The following is an 18,090-nucleotide window of genomic DNA, read 5'->3' as shown; positions in this document are numbered from 1 at the left end:
CCGAGATCCTCTAAAAGTGCATCTGGACTATTGAGCGATACATTGACACCTGTGTACATATAGTCAAAGTACAGTAACCCCCGACATATGATCAAATCGACATACGATTTCGCATATGCGAAAATTAGCATATGCAAATGTTCGCATATGCGAAAATTCGCACGCCAGTCTCACACAGTAGTATTAGAGCCTTCTTTACACCACACAAGCTGGAAGCAGAGAGGGGTGATCACTGTGATGTGTACTGTGAAAAAAACCAAAAACGAATATTCGTAATTACGAATATATAGTGCTATATTCGTGAATATTCGCGAATTCGTGAATATGCGATATTCGCAAATAAAATTCGCAGTGCGAATATTCGCGAGCAACACTAACACTGATGACATCAAGAGCACAGTGCTCTCTGCTGACATCTCTGTCCATTTTAATAACATCAGCAGAGAGAACTGTGCTCGTGATGTCATCAGAGAGCATTCCAAAAAGAAAATAATTTCCTCTGAAGTATTCAGCAGCTAATAAGTACAGGAAGGATTAAGATTTTTTAATAGAAGTAATTTACAAATATGTTTAACTTTCTGCCACCATTTGATTTAAAAGAAAAAAGGTTTTCACCGGAGTACCCGTTTAAGCTGCTGTCGGATAGCAGTGTAATGTGCCCCAGCAGGTTCACTTACCTATCTCTGCTGCTCCGGGTCCTCTCCGGGGTCCGGGCCTCGCTTTCCAGCGTCGTTATTACGTAGCTGCGCACGCCGTCCCAGCGCACTAACGTAATAACGTCACCAGAAAGCGAGGCCCGGACTCCGGTGAAGATGCAGAAGACGCCGGAGGACCCAGAAGAAGACGCCAGAGCAGCGGGACAGCATCGGGAGTCCCTGGGAGACCATCGGGAGCGGTGAGGACGCGGTCCGGAGCGGCGGGTGAGTATTTAATGCACTTTTTACATTGCATGGATCCCTCAACATACGATGGATTCGAAAAAAGATGGGTCGTTTGGAACGAATTACCATCGTATGTTGAGGGACCACTATAATATATTTTTGCTCACTGGTTTGCACAAGTGGATATTTGTGTTCATGTACTATAATTGTTATAGTATAATAAAGTGTATATGTCACGATGCCGGCTGGCAGGAGGTGGATCCTCTGTGCCAGAGAGGGATTGGCGTGGACCGTGCTAGTGGACCGGTTCTAAGTCACTACTGGTGTTCACCAGAGCCCGCCGCAAAGCGGGATGGTCTTGCTGCGGCGGTAGTGACCAGGTCGTATCCACTAGCAACGGCTCAACCTCTCTGACTGCTGAAGATAGGCGCGGTACAAGGGAGTAGACAGAAGCAAGGTCGGACGTAGCAGAAGGTCGGGGCAGGCAGCAAGAATCGTTGTCAATAAGGCAATAGCAGGAGGTCAAGTACACAGTATGGACAACACAGTAACGCTTTCACTAGGCTCTAAGGCAACAAGATCCGGCAGGGGAGTGCAGGGGCAGTGATCAGATATAGTCTGGGAGCAGGTGGAAGCCAATTAAGCTAATTGGGCCAGGCACCAATCATTGGTGCACTGGCCCTTTAAGTCTCAGGGAGCTGGCGCGCGCGCGCCCTAGAGAGCGGAGCCGCGCGCGCCAGCACATGACAGCAGGGGACCGGGACGGGTAAGTGACCTGGGATGCGATTCGCGAGCGGGCGCGTCCCGCTGTGCGAATCGCATCCCCGACGGCCATGACAGTGCAGCGCTCCCGGTCAGCGGGACCGACCGGGGCGCTGCGGAGAGAGAGGCGCCGTAAGCGCTCCGGGGAGGAGCGGGGACCCGGAGCGCTAGGCGTAACAGTATATAATTTGTTATACATGACAGTGAAAGTGTACAGTATTTTTTTGATGTCTGGGAATTTCTCTAGGAGGTATCCAGATCTATTCGGGAGAGACGAAACACTACCTCACTGCCAGCATAATGTACGGTCAAATTACTAATCAAAGTTAGTACCACATGTTACGTTATGCACTCATTAGTGTAATTCACCTGTGGCTCATTGATAAATTCCTTCATCCTCCCCACTTCCCTGACGGATCTTTGTTGCCTTGAGCCTGAGAGAAAGCATTCCAGTTATTGCCTTGCTGTCTATTTGATCCTTTGCTCTGTGACCTGACCTTGCTACTTGCCGACAGCCTACTGACCATTTGCTATGTTCCTAACTATGCTACTGTGTTGTCTGGCCTGAACTTTTGCTATCCTGACTACGAGCTGTCTTATCCCTCCTGTGCCTTGCATCTCCTCAGCCGCCTGTGTGGTTGAGCCGTGCCAGGGGTAGCGACCTGGATGCCGCCTGCCCCAGCAAGTCCATCCCGCTTTGCGGCGGGCTCTGGTGAAAACCAGCAGCACCTTAGACTCCGCTCCCTGGTATGGTCCGAGTCATCTGCCACAAAGGTCCAGCGGATCCACATCCACTGGGGTTCCTGCCTTCTGAGACGTGAGTGTTACAGTAAGATCCGGCCATGGATCCCGCTGAGGTGCCCCTGCCTGAAGTCGAGGATCTTCCCTCTGTTGTGGTACATCAGTTGCAGCAGTTGGCCCAGCAGGCACAACAACTTTCTCAACTTTCTGCTATGATGCAAAAGCTTTTGGCCTAACAACAGCAGCAGGTACCGCAACCTGGCCCATTCCCACCACCAGCTCCTGTAGTGTCTTCTGTTTTCTTGCTACGTCTTCTGTTAACTTCCAAGTATGATGGGGATTCCAAGTCATTACTCGTTACACAGTGCTTCATGTACTTGGAGCTCATGTCTGAACAGTTTCTGACGGAAAGTGCTAAGGTGGCCTTTGTTATTAGTCTACTGTCCGGAAAAGCCCTGGCCTGGGCTATACCCCTTTGGGAGTATATTGATCCGGTATCCGCATTTGTCAGCCTTCTTGGCAGAATTTCGCAGTGTCTTTGAGGAACCCGCATGTGCCTCTTCTGCTGAGACGGCTTTGCCGAACCTCTGTTAAGGGAATTCTTCCGTTGGTGACTACACAGTTCAATTCAGCACACTTGCCTCATTCAAAAAAAGGACTGTCAAGCAGGATTAAAGATGCTCTCGCAGCACGTGATCCTCCATCCTCTTTGACTTAACTTATCCACTTGGCCACTCACATTAATGTACGTTTTGCTGAGAGACAGGAGGAACTGCACTTAGAGAGGGAACCTGCCTGAACAAGGAGATATCCTCACCTGGCACCCGTGTTTTAGCATCCACCTCTTCTGTTTCCTGTGCCTCTTGCCGAAGAGGCTATGCAAGTAGATCGTTCTCGTCTTATGCAACAGGAGAGGTCACAACGGCATAGTGAGAATTTGTGCTTGTATTGTGCTAGCCTGGAGCACTTCCTCAAGGACTGTACAGCTAGCCCACAGCTGCAAGATTGAGACAAAAAGTCCTGAAATGGGGTAATTCTTCCTTAACAGCAGGACATCCTGGAATACGCAAGACTCCATTTCTTATCTCCCGGCACTACTGGTGGCCCCATCTTGAATGTGATGTTTCTGATTGTGGTCGCTCCTGTGAAACTTGTGCCCGTGAAAAAAACTCCTCTACAGAGACCTGCAGGACTCTTACAGCCTTTACCCATTCCAGAGACTTGGATTTCATCACCAATTTGCCTCCATCTCATAATAACACTGTCATCTGGGTCATTGTAGATCGGTTTTCCAAGCTGGCTCATTACATTCCTTTAACAGGCCTTCCTTCTGCCCCACAGCTGGCAAAGTACTTCTTGTTGCATGTCTCTCGTTTACATGGTCTTCCTCAGCATATTGTTTCAGATCGAGGTGTGCAGTTTGTCTCTAAGTTCTGGTGAGCCCTTTGTAACTGTCTGGACATCAATCTGGACTTCTCCTCAGCCTACCACCCTCAGTCCAACAGTCAGGTGGAGAGGGTTAATCAAATCCTAGAGACTTATCTTTGGCATTTGTTTCAGCTCGCCAAGACGATTGGATCGACCTTCTCCCCTGGGCTGAATTCTCATATAATCATAAGGATTTCGAGTCCACGAGGTCGTCCCCCTTTATTGTTGTCTATGGATTCCATCTCTGTCCTCCTTTTCCTCTCCCAGTTTCCTCTGGTTGTTCCTCTGCTGTTGATGAGCTGGTCTGTGACTTCTCCACCATCTGGCAACAGACCCGACAGTCATTATCCCAGGCTTCTTCACACATGAAGGTGCAAGTGGATAAAAGTAGAAGACCTCCTCTGTACTTCTCTTCTGGTGACATGGTGTAGCTTTCATCCAAGTACATCCGCTTCAAGATCCCCTGTTACAAGCTTGGTCCCCGCTACCTTGGTCCCTTCCAGATTTTCCAAAAAATTTATCCTGTCTCCTACATACTCCGTCTACCTGCTAAGTTACATATTCGCAATTCCTTCCACATCTCTCTCCTCAAGCCTCTTGTCATAAACCGGTTTTCTCAGAAGAATCTTGTCCCCACACCTGTCTCCGGCTCTTCTGACATCTTCAAGGTTAAAGAGATTTTTGCTACAAAAACTGTGAGAGATTAAAAAAAATTGACTGGGATACTGGAAGCCTGTGCTAGCATTTCTCCTGCGGTGATGCTATCAGTGTGTGAATAGTGGGAGAAGAGGGTTGCATTTACAATCCAACACAATGGGCAGCACATTGAACACATTTTATAAGTGGTCAGAAACTTGTAAAGAACTCATGCAAAGAATAAAGTTACGTTAAAACCAAGCATATCATTGTTTTTCTTGTGAAATTCCCAATAAGTTTGAGGTGTCACATGACCCTCTTCCTATTGAAAAAACAAAAGTTGGATTCAAAATGGCTGACTTCAAAATGGCCACCATGGTCACCACCCATCTTGAAAAGTTTCCCCCCTCACATATAATAATGTGCCACAAACAGGAAGTTAATATCACCAACCATTCCCATTTTATTAAGGTGTATCCATATAAATGGCCCACCCTGTATATTATTGTGTGTGTGTGTGTGTGTGTGGGGGGGGGGGGGGGGGGGGGTCTGTATAATGGAGGGATCTGATTTTGGGGTCTGTATTATGGTGGGGTCTGTATTATGGTGGAGTCTGACTCTGGGGTCTCTATTATGGTGGGTGGTGATTCTGGGGTCTGTATTATGGTGGGTGGTGATTCTGGGGTCAGTATAAGTGTTGCTCGCGAATATTCGCAGTTCGATTTTTTATCGCGATTATCACATATTCGCGAATTCGCGAATATTGCAAATATAGCACTATATATTCGCAATTACGAATATTCGCATACCCTATATACTTGAGTATAAGCTGACCCAAATATAAGCTGAGGCCCCTAATTTCACCCCAAAAACCCAGGAACAGTTATTGACTCGACTATAAGTCTAGGGTTGGAAATACATCATCCCCCCATGTAATCATCAAGACCCCCGTCATCATCCCCCCTTCATCATCACCACTTGTCAATCCCTTCATCAGTGGTCTTCAACCTGCAGACCTCCAGATGTTGCAAAACAAGAACTACCAGCATGCCCGGACAGCCATCGGCTGCCCGGGCATGCTGGGAGTTGTAGTTTTGAAACCTCTGGAGGTTCACAGGTTGAAGACCACTGCAGTCTTTGTCATCATCCCCCCCACTTCATCATCACCGCCTGTCAATCCCTTCATCAGTGGTCTTCAACCTGCAGACTAGAAATGAGCGAACTTTTAAAAAATTTGATTCGGCCGATACACTGATTTTACCGATAAAGTTTGTTTCGATCCGAATTTTTTTGCGGCAAATCTATATTAAAAAGGCTTTTTTCTAGCCTACATACAGCCTCTATAGGGGTATAGAACACTTTGCTGTGTTCTAAAACTCATATGGAGTGTGCTGGGTTAGTGAAATAATACTGTTATTCAGAATAACATGCAGATTACCGGCATTGCTTTTAGAATCACTGCCGCACAGCAGCACAATTACAGAGCCTGGTGGTGGCATCAGTATCAGGAGACCAAATAGTGACTGAATGACACAGCGTTGAGGTTTTGGCAGCATGAGGAGACCATATAGTGGCTGAATAGCACAGCGTGGAGGTGTTGGCAGCATGACACAGCTTGGATGAGGCTGAAGCATGAGGACACCATATAGTGGCTGAATGACACAGCTTGGATGAGGCTGAAGCATGAGGACACCATATAGTGGCTGAATGACACAGCGTGGAGGTGTTGGCAGCATGAGGAGACCATATAGTGGCTGAATGGCACAGCGTGGAGGTGTTGGCAGAATGAGGACACCCTATAGTGGATTAATGACACAGTGTGGACATGTTGGCAGAATGAGGAGACCATATAGTGGCTAAATGACACAGAATGGAGGTGTTGGCAGCAGGAGGAGACCATATAGTAGTTGAATATCACAGCATGGAGGTGTTGGCAGCATCAGGACACCATATAGTGGCTGAATAACACAGCATGGACATGTTGTCAGCATGAGGAGACCATATAGTGGCTGAATGACACAGCATGGAGGTGTTGGCAGCATGAGGAGACCATATAGTGGATGAATGGCACAGCCGGAGTTGCCAGCAGCATGAGTAGGCACTAGGCCTTCACAATCCCTAAGATTAAAAGATGAATTAAGAAATTTAAACCGAAGATTTTGGATAGCGGGTGCTACCTATGAGAAAATTTAAAATACCCAGACCCAGGCCCAACAGCGGCATCAGTAACCCATATGTTGCCTAAATGACACAGCCTGGAGTTGGCTGATGCACGAGTACACAACAGGGATTCACAATCCCCCCCCCCCCCAAAACACCACAATTTTAGAAATTTTTGAAAAAGATTTTGGATAGCGGGAGCTACCTATGAGAAAATTTGAAATTCCCAGACCGAGGCCCCACAGCGGCATCAGTAACCCATATATTGCCTGAATGACACAGCCTGGAGTTGGCTGATGCACGAGTTCACACCAGGGCTTCACAATCCCCCCCAAAAAACACCACAATTTTAGAATTTTTGAAAAAAGATTTTGGATAGCGGGTGCTACCCATGAGAAAATTTGAAATTACTAGACCCAGGCCCCACAGCGGCATCAGTAACCCATATATTGCCTGAATGACACAGCCTGGTGTTGGCTGATGCACGAGTTCACACCAGGGCTTCACAATCCCCCCCAAAAAACACCACAATTTTAGAAATTTTTGAAAAAGATTTTGGATAGCGGGTACTACCATTGAGAAAATTGGAAATTCCCAAACCCAGGCCCAGCAGCGCAATCATTTTTTTATTTGAAATTTAAAACAACCTTTGCGTGTCCCAGACCCCAGCGTGTGGGTACGAAGGACCAAATCCAACAAGCCCCCACAGGGCTCATGTGGCCGTGAGATTTAGGCGCAACGTCTCCATTGCCCTGACCAGCCATTGTTTCTAAGACTTCTCGCCAACGCAAATTATGTGAAGAACAGCGTGACACTGCCGTGACCTGCACACATGGTATGCTGAAGGGCCACTGAGACTTGTCTGGGCAGTGGAGGCTTAAGACACAGTGGAGGATGTGGAGGCGGACTAGCACACTTTCGCAGGACCAAGGGGCAGGACCAAGAGTGTAGCAGGAAGCAGCATTGAGTACACACCAGGGCTTCAGAATCCCAAAGAAAAAACAACCATTTTTTAAATAATTTTAAGAATATTTAGGACAGTGGGTGCTACCTATATATTGCCTGAATGATACAGCCTGGAGTTGGCTGATGCAGAGTACACACTAGGGCTTCACAATCCCTCCAAAAAAACACAACAATTGTAGAAATTTATGAAGAAGACTTTTGGATAGCGAGTGCTACCTATGAGAAAATTTGAAATTCCCAGACCCAGGCCCAGCAGCGCCATCAGTAAACCATATATTGCCTGAATGACATAGACTGGAGTTGGCTGATGCATGAGTACGCACCAAAGCTTCACAATCCCTAATAAAAAAGACAAACATTTTTGATGAAAAATGTTAACGAAAATTTAGGATAGCGAGTGCTCTCTATATATTACCAGAATTATGCAGCCTGGAGTTGGCTGCAGCATGAGGAGACCATTGAAATGTGTGATTTTTTTATTTGAAATTTAAATATACATTTGTGTCCCGGACCCCGCCATGTGGGTACAAAGGACTTAATCTCACAAGCACCCACAGGGCTCATGTGGCCGTAAGATGTAGGCGCAACGTCTCCATAGCCCTGTCCGGCCATTTTTGGTTTTTGTACCTTTGTTTAAGAACAAGCACATATCCAAGAGTCCAGAAGACTCTATAATGCAGGACGGTGGACCACCAAAAGACATTCTTCTATAAAATAATTTTTTATAAACTAAAGAAGCAGAGTTCATCCCTCTGCGCATTTTTTTGAAAATTTTACTTAAAAAATCACACGCAACATTCGTTCAATGGTGTAATGGTTATTATTGTGGAAAACTCAAGTTTATTACTGTGATAATTATCAGAAAATTTGAAAAAAACACTACCCAAGAGTGTTTAATAACGCCATACATTGCACCATAAATGTTGAAATTTAAATTAAGCATGTATGTATGTATTTCAAAAATCCTAAAATTAAAGGTCCAAGCCCAGAAGCATCATGAAGTCAAGTAGTTCCTGAAAGACACAGAAGCAGTCAGGAGTAGGCATCAGCAGTACCCAAGAGGCTTTAATAACCCCTTACATTGCATGATCACTCGCAAGATCGAGCAAAAACAGGTGTGTTATGCCCTCAGATGTCCGGGGCTGCACATGCGCTACACTGAACGGACCAGCGTGTGTCTATCTTTCACCAACAGGTGCGGGTAACCCGCTGAACCCCGTTCGTGATAGGGATCAGGGATTGCAATTATTTGCGAGGAAAGAAGAATCACAACTAAGCGCGGGTCATAAGCTCTGGTTGATTAAGTCCCTGCCCTTTGTACACATCGCATGTCTCTACTACCGATTGGATGGTTTAGTGAGGTCCTCGGATCAGCCCCGGCGGGGTAGGAGAAGGCCCTAGCAGAGCGCAGAGAATTTAAAGATCATTGTTGAAATTTGCATTAAGCATGTATTAGCTACTGCTAAACTACCAAAAATTGAAGGCCCAAGGCCTGAGGCATCAGGGAGGCAATTATTTTCTGAAAGACACAGAATGAGTCAGGAGCAGTCATTCGCAGTACCCAAGAGGGTTTCATAACCAACCCCCTTACATTTAAAGATCAATGTTGAAATTTTCATTAAGCATGTATTTAGCTACTGCTAAACATCCAAAAATTGAAGGCCCAAGGCCTAAGGCATCAGGGAGACAAGTAGTTCCTGAAAGACACAGAATGATTCAGGAGCAGTCATTCGCAGTACCCAAGAGGGTTTCATAACCATCTTCTTACATTTAAAGATCAATGTTGAAATTTGCATTAAGCATGTTTTTAGCTACTGCTAAATATCCAAAAATTGATGGCCCAATGCCTGAGGCATCAGGGAGGCAATTATTTCCTGATAGACACAGAATGAGTCAGGAGCAGTCATTCGCATACCCAAGAGGGATTCATAACCAACCCCTTACATTTAAAGATCAATGTTGAAATTAGCATTAAGCATGTATTTAGCTACCGCTAAATATCCAAAAATTGAACACCCAAGGCCTGAGGCATCAGGGAGGCGAGTAGTTCCTAAAAGACACAGAATGAGTCATTCGCAGTCATTCGCAGTACCCAAGAGGGTTTCATAACCAACCCCTTACATTTAAAGATCAATGTTGAAATTTGCATTAAGCATGTATTTAGCTACTGCTAAACATCCAAAAATTGAAGGCCCAAGGCCTGAAGGCAGGGAGGCAAGTAGTTCCTGAAAGACACAGAATGAGTCAGGAGCAGGCATTTGCAGTACCCAAGATGGGTTTCATAACCCCTTACATTTAAAGATCAATGTTTACATTTGCATTAAGCATATATTTAGCTACTGCTAAACATCCAAAAATTAAAGGCCCAAGGCCAGAAGCATCAGTGAGGCAAGTAGTTCCTGAAAGACACAGGATGAGCCAGGAGCAGGCAATCGCAGTACCAAAGAGGGTTTCAGAACCCTAATTGATAACCCAAGAGGGTTTCATAACCAACCATAATTGGGAAATGTTGGTGTAGCAGCATGGTCAATCTACTCTGAGGCATCTGGCATTGGTGGCTGGAAATCCTGGCTGATCCATACCTGATTCATCTTGACAAACGTCGGGCAGGACAGCGTTTCCAGGGCAAACTCTGCTAGTTGTGGCCATAAATCAAGTTTGGCTGCCTAGAAGTCCAGCGGATCTTCAATGGTTGTTGGCATGGCCATGTCAAGGTATGCCACCACCTGCTGGTTCAGGTCCTGCTCCATGTCTACCTGCTGCTGATGAGTTGCTTCACTATGCGGGTGAAGAAAGCTACGCATCAGCGACTGGAGACTCAGGCTGCTGCTGATTGAGCTGGTACTGCTCCTCCCACCCCTCCCCTCCCCAGCAGCCATGGCAGTGGAAGGTGAGCGCAGAGGGCCCCCCAAGTCAGACCTGCAAGTGGATGGACCATGTGGCTGATAGGCATCAGCCAACTGACTACGTAGAATCTCTCTGTAGCATGCCAATTTGTCCTCCCTCACAGTGGGTGTAAAAAAGGCCCCCATTTTGGGACGGTGGCGAGGGTCTAATAAGGTGGAGATCCAGAAGTCATCCCGCTGATGAATTTTGACAATTCAGGGGTCACTACGCAAGCAACTGAGCATGCATCATGCCATTTGCGCCTGTGACTCGGAGGGACTACCTGCCTCCATCTCCACTGCATACTGGGTCCTCTGTCTCAACTTCCTCATAACCCTCCAGCTCCTCTGGCTGCTCCTGCTCCTCCTCTCCTGTCCGAAGACTAGAAACACCGGCCATCTCATCCAACCTAAACTGTGCTCCGTTCTGCCCATAATCATCCTCTTCCTCCAGTTCAGCCCCCACAGGGCTCATGTAGCCTTGAGATGTAGACGCAACGTCTCCATTGCTGTGACCAGCCATGGTTTCAATAATTTGTTGTAGGAAATGTAGGAGTGGAATTACGTCATTCATGGCGTAATCCAGGCAACTCACAAATAATGTGGCTTCCTCAAAGGGCCTCAGCAAATGGCAGCTGGCATGTATGAGCTGCCACTGGTTCACATTGAAGTTACACAGGGGAGTACTCCTATCTGCTTGGATCATCAAGAAATCGGTGATGGCTTTTCTTTGTTCATATAGTCTGTCCAACATATGGAGGGTGGAATTCCAACGTGTGGCAACGTCACAAATAAGACTATGTTGTGGGATACCGTTCTGACGCTGCATCTCAAGGAAGGTGTGCTTTGCGGTGTACGAGTGGCTGAAGTGCATGCACAATTTCCTTGCCATTTTCAGGATGTTTTGCAAATGGGGTGAAGACTTGAGGAAGTGCTTGACAACCAGATTCAACACGTGTGCCATGCAGGGCACATGTTTCACACTTCCTTGTCGCAGTGCGGACACAATGTTCTTCCCATTGTCGGTCACCATGGTTCCCATTTCCAGATTTTGAGGAGTAAGACATACTCGGATTTCTTCCCTAATGAACTTTAGCAGTTACTCTCCTGTGTGACTCCGTTCGCCAAGGCAAACCATGTGAAGAACAGCTTGACACCGCCGTGCCCTACACACATGGTACGATGAAGGGCCACCGAGATTTGGACGTGCAGTGTAGGCCGAGGACACTGTGGAGGATGAGGAGGCGGCGTCACACACTGTAACAGGACCAACTGCCTGTGAGCGAGAGCGTGGAGGAGGAAGCGGTGTGACCTGTCCAAGTTGCTGTTGTGGCTGTGCAGGAACCACATTTACCCAGTGGGCCGTAAAAGACAAGTATTGTCCCCGCCCGTAGTTACAGCTCCACACGTCGGCGCTGCCGTGCACTTTAGAACACACCGACAGGCTCAAGGACTGGCCCACCTTCTCTTGTACAAATTTATGCAGGGCTGATACTGCCTTCTTCGCAAAGAAATGACAGCTTGGGACTCTCCACCTTGGCTCGGCACAAGCCATCAATTCTCATAAAGGTGCAGTGTCCACCACTTGAAATGGGAGGGACTGCAACACCAGCAACTTGGACAGGAGCACATTCAACTTCTGCGCCGTTGGATGAGTGGGCGCATATTGTTGTCTCTTGGACATGGCTTCGCCGTTGGATTGTTGGCGGAATGGCTGACTAAAAGCGGGAGAAGCAGGAGCAACAGAAGGAGGGTTTGACACACAGCTCCCTTCGGCTGAGGTAGTGGAGCCTTGGCTGGATGAAGGAGGGAGCGGATGGCCACTGAGTGATGCAGTAGGCTGGACCACTACATCGGAGCCACGGTTCTCCCAGGCCGCTTTATGGTGACGAAGCATGTGTTGACTCAGGGCCGTGGTGCTGACATTGGGGCCCTGGCCACGCTTCACCTTCTGCTGACATATCTTGCATGTGGCTACGTGAACCTCCTCCGGATGCCTTATGAAAAACTTCCACACCGCCGAGTAGCTGATTTTCCCACCCGCAGTCCGCACTAATTGACTGCTACTGGCGCCGTGTCCAGGAACCCCTGTTCCACTACCTCCCGGAAAGGTAGGCTGCCGCGAAGCAGGTGGTCTCCCCCAGGCACGTTGGGGTCCTGAATTTCCACTACTGCCACCACGCTGACTGCCAACTGTGCTACCGCCTTGCAGCCTCAAGGGCAACCTGCAACTCTCTTCTCCTGATGATGATGAAGCCCCTTCTGCAACAGTGTCTGTTTCAGGACCCTGAACCCTTGCAACACCGCCACCCACGTCACTCTCCGCATCACTACTTGGCCGCCTAGCGGAGCAAGCGGTGCATGTCTCCTCCCCTTCTTGGCTGTCCAGTAGCTGCTGACTGTCCTCTATTAGATCGTCCTCAGTAAATAGTGGAGCTGAACCCACAGCATAAGATACTTTTTTAGGAGAGGGAACAGCATAGGAAAAAGGCAATGGGAGGACAGGGACTGCTCCCAGGCCATGCCAACTGAGGGTTGTGTCTGAGGAACCCACCGACTGTTGACTGGGGGTGTCAGATGTCACTTGTGATGATGTGGTAAGCGTTTTAACCAATCAACGACGGTAGATGGGTTGCTGGTGGAGACACGACCGCTGGCTGATAACAGGAGCTCAGGCCTCTCGCTGCGATTCCTGCTGCTGCTCGCCCCAAGTCTGCTGCCAATTCTGCCTGAAGTATATAGGCCTCTGCCACTCCTCTGTGCACGTCCTGGCACTTCTCTGCCTGACATACTTAGTGCGTTTATGAGGGTATTACAATACGCTACACTACTCTTTAAACAGTGTTTGTCAATAACAGCAGCAGGTGATTACTTACGGCTGTCCTTTCACAGTATGTAGGCCCTTGACAGATTAACAGGTACTAGATGGTACAATCCTTGCATGTACCGATGCGGTATGCACTGATGAGGGCAGTAATATGCGTAAATATAGGCAGAAAAAACTCTGTATTTTTGTAAAACACCAGCCGGTGAATAATATTGTTTGGACTTTGACGGTATGGAGCACCTTGACAGCTTAACAGGTACTAAATGGTACAATAATTGAATGTACCTATGCAGTATGCACTGATGAGGGCAGTAATATATGCCTAACTATACGCAGAAAAAAATCTGTATTTTTGTGAAACACCAGACGGTGGATACTATTGTTTGGACATTGACGGTATGGAGCACCTTGAGAGCTTAACAGGTACTAAATGGTACAATACTTGGATGTACCTATGCGGTATGCACTGATGAGGGCAGTAATATGCCTAACTATACGCAGAAAAAACTCTGTATTTTGTAAAACACCAGCCGGTGAATACTATTGTGGTGTCCCGGTACCATATTCTATCTAGTACCTGCGTGTGTGGGTCCCCTTAGCCAGAGTCCCTAGGACGTCGGGGTCCCCATTATCTAGTTCACCCCTGGTAACCTCTCATCTAGATAGTTATTGTACTAATAGTTTGCTTAGGAAGCATGTAAATATTATATCAATGCCTATAAATAGTTAATTACCTGTCTATAGCATTGCAGGACCTGCGGGTCACGTGATTAGGTGAACTCTATGGTATTTCTGCTTGAGGACCTGTGGAGGTCCTTGTGACGTAGTCAATCCCATCACACTGTGTAACAGTGAATGACAGATGTTCGGACCAATCAGATTCGCCCCACCCCCTGCCCATATAAGGGAGCGGCTGCCATTGTTCGCTCTCTTGTTCCCGGGCTCTCAAACGAGCATGATCGGCGTAGCTGTCTATCGCAGTGAGTTAGGCCTGAGCCTTGCGTCAACGGCTGATATATCTAGGAACGCGAGTGTATCAATCCCTAAGCACTCTGCAGGATCTCCAGACCTTAGTTATCCCCTAAATCCAGACGGATCTGCAATAATTACCCTAAATTCAGAGACTTTAATTTCATTCAAGGTCTGCAACAATTGTCAGTCGTTGAGATATATAGAGACTGTTTGCCTGAGACTGTTATTGTTCATTGGATGTACCACAATCATCTAAGTAAAGTTCTTCAAGTTAAAGTTCAACTACTTTGTGGATCTTCAGTCATTTTATTACATGCACCTATCGTTACTGGGAAGGGCGGTAACAGGCCGGAGAATTACCTCAGCATACTAGCCCTCAGCCTGGCGTCAAGAACTAAAGGGTTAACATTAACCCCTCATCTACCGAAACAATACCCCCACTACCAACATCTCCCAAGGGCTACCACAAAGCCTTTTTGGCGTCACGAACAGGATACGGGTGTGTGCCTACTGCAGTCGCCATTAGTGAAAGTGTACTCCCCCCAGAAAAAGAACTTTATTCATGTGCTGTAAACCGTGTTGCTGTGTACAAGAACGGTGCTTGTGGTGCACCATACAAGGGGGTCAAGAGAAAAGTAAGGGGGAGGCAAAAATTCTGTTACAACTAAGATGAGTAAACTGCACAATGAGTTCATGCTACGATCCTCTGGTCCGGTCAGCACAGGCGGAGCCGAACTGCTGCTGGAAAAGCGCGCGAAGAAAGCCCGCGCTGCGCCATGCCCCGCCCCTGGGCGTGGCCACCAAGTTGCAGTGTCGTAGCCAAAAGGGAACTCAGAGATACAGGAGTCATTTCTGGATGGACCGGACGTCGGGGCTGCACCGATAGTGTCCTTCCTGCCGGGCGCCATTTTGGAGAAGCCCACTATTAAAGACGCCACGCACAGCGACCTCTTCAGTCTGCACGGAGAGCCGGAGAGTACAGACATGGCGGAGAGCAGCGTTCCACGTGGTGAAGTTGGCGAAATGGCGCCGGAAACACGGAAAGTTGTGGCAGTCGCAGCCCAACTTTTTCAAGAGCTTGCTGACCGTCTGCAGAGGTTGTCATTAGATGAAGAGGTAGCCTGCAATCTTCCCCCACTGCCTGATGATGATGACGATTGGCTAGAGACACCTCCAGCGGAAAGCACAGGGATAACTGGAGGTGCATCACCGGTGAGATTGTCCCCTCACCACAGAACCTGGGGCTCGTGGGCCCGTCGGAGGAGTCTGCTGTGAGTACCCCGCCAGAGGCGGCCTATTCTTCCTCCTCCAGCCCTGAGGTCATTCCTCGATCAAGTTTGCCAAGTGCATGACCGTGCTCACCAAAATTACCGCAATGGGTGTTCGGAGATGAGCCGGAGCTGATTGAGTACATGCACAGAGTACTTCAACCATTACCTGGGAAGCCACTCCCACCAATCCCAACTGCAGAAAGGGAAAGGGCCCGTCAAGAAGCCGAGCTGGCCGAATTGATGGAAAAGCTAAAGGCCCGACATAAAGAACTTTATGCCCCCAAACACATACATTTGCCCCATCAAGAGAAAGTACGGTGGCAAGAAAAAAACCAAAGAAATGGAGGCATTGTACATCCGTAAAGGGGATCACCCCCGAGAAGGGGAGGAGCCATTAGAAAGAAGAATAGCAACTGTGGCCAAGTTCAACAAGGTCAGAAGTTATGGGACACTCCTTGACTGCCACACTGGGCAGACAATGCTCGTAAACCGGCGAGCAGTGCAAAGGCCATATCTCCATAAGAAGTTATACACCTTGGAGGTGGGTGAAATTGGGGAGTACAACCCCGTCCAGAGCCTTCGTGGAGAATGGGCTGCAGCGGTCACCAGACCAACAGCCCCAACACAGCTTCCTTTCAAATATTTCCCGTCAACGGATTGGGAGTCTGATCCCTTCAACTTGAGGCCGAAAAGGTCTGCTCCTAAAGCCTCCACCAGTTTACCCAAGGGGGAGGAGCTGTAAAATTCAAGTTCATCACCTTCTGTGTACAGCAAAGAGTCAAGTTCATCACCTTCTATGTACAGCAAAGAGCCAAGTTCTTCATTTTCTACAGATCGTCGAGAGTCAAGTCCTGCTCAAGTTCAGGGAAGTAAGCCCAAATTGCGGGCACCAAAGACCGTACCTAGGCCCTCTCGGAGCAATGAGAGTTTGCCTCCTGCACAGGTACCAACGTATGTACCAAGGCCATCTTCTGACATGGAGCGTTTGCCTGCTTCCAGGGTACCAACAAAAGAGTCATGGGTCCATCCTAGTTTGGAGATGGTACTCAAGCCCTATTGCCCCACTTTGATCTCGGCTAGTAAGCCTATAATCCCTTCTCAAGCTGCCTTCCACAACTCCATCCTCACCAATGTGGTGTGGCAAAGCTATGTTAAGTCTAATCCTGCCCCTGATGTTGGCAGATATAGGGGAGCCAAGAGAGGCACTACAAGAGTAAAGAAGAACATCTTCTAAGGAGACTCTAAAGTAATGTCATATTGTTTTTCTGTCTAACCATTTTTGTTTTGCAGCAACCAATTTCAAGAATTGTGCCTAGCAGGACTGTGCTAAGAATGTTCCAGTTTAAAGTTCAGCAACTTAACCACTAAGCTTGTGCCTGACTATTAAGTCAAGAGACTCCTAGCCTGTAGGAGATTCATTAAGGACTGTACCCGGCTGAGTTGTGGTTAAGGCCGTGTTTACCTTTCCCTTCCATGAACTCCTAGAGTAGGTGGACTGCTGATCCTTACACGCCACTTTATATATTTTCCTTTAATTGGACTCTTAGTGTAGGGGGACTGCTGATCCTTACACGTCTATTTTATGTATATACCAGCAGCTTCATAAGAACTCTTATGCGAAATGTTGCACTTATCAGGTGAATGCGCCTGAAACATGTTGGAGTGTTGATAAATGTATAGTAAAAATGTATATGGTTCTGTACACAGGAAGGAATTCTCGTGTCTGTGTACATAAAAAAAATAAGTAAAGGTTTGTATATATAAAAAATAGTCTTAGTACATAAAAAGTGAGTCAGAGCTGTACACAGAAAATATCGACGTACTGCACGTGTACACTCAACACTACAAACATAAATAATTCTTGTACATACAAATGTATATAATGCTAAAGGTGTTTTAGTAGGTAACTCAACAGGTGACACCCCGGCTTCTCCGTGGGTAGTATTATTGTTGTCGCCCATCGCTAGCACCTGTCTCAATAAAAACAATAGGGAACATTGCCCCTTAAAATATTACTTGCACACATTGGACCCTAGATTACTAACTTAGATGTACTACCTCAAGTTTCTCTAGTACATACATCAAAATAAATATCTCACTTAAGAAAACACTTAGGAATTGTAGCATATTAATACCCAATTCCTGCCACTGTTAGGTACACTTCTTCTCTTTCATTGTGTGTGTGAGATGCTCTGCCTGGCCAGTAGGTGCTCTTGCTAATACAGAATTAAACACGTAATTCTAAAAATAACCTAGTTAGGTTGTTTTGAAAGTCCTCTAGGGGTAAGTAGCGTGTAGTCGATAGACCCTAGCAGCCACCCTTACTGTGACCTAGCTTCCGGCTAGCCAGTATAACCTTATGTGTACTTACAGGTAACTTATTGTTGGCAAAGAAATAACATGTGTGAGATAATGATAAAATTGTCTAGTCAGCTTGACGCTAAAGGTATATAGAGCTGAACTAATGTCTAGATAGTCTCATGTATAGAGAGTTATATTAATGTTCAGTTTAGCCTCCAAGAATGTGTAGAGAGCTAATAAAAGTGTCTTAGGAGCTAGCA

The sequence above is a fragment of the Hyla sarda genome, chromosome 3, assembly GCF_029499605.1.
Source record: "Hyla sarda isolate aHylSar1 chromosome 3, aHylSar1.hap1, whole genome shotgun sequence".
Taxonomy (NCBI): Eukaryota; Metazoa; Chordata; class Amphibia; order Anura; family Hylidae; genus Hyla; species Hyla sarda.
This window is presented reverse-complemented; position numbering follows the sequence as displayed.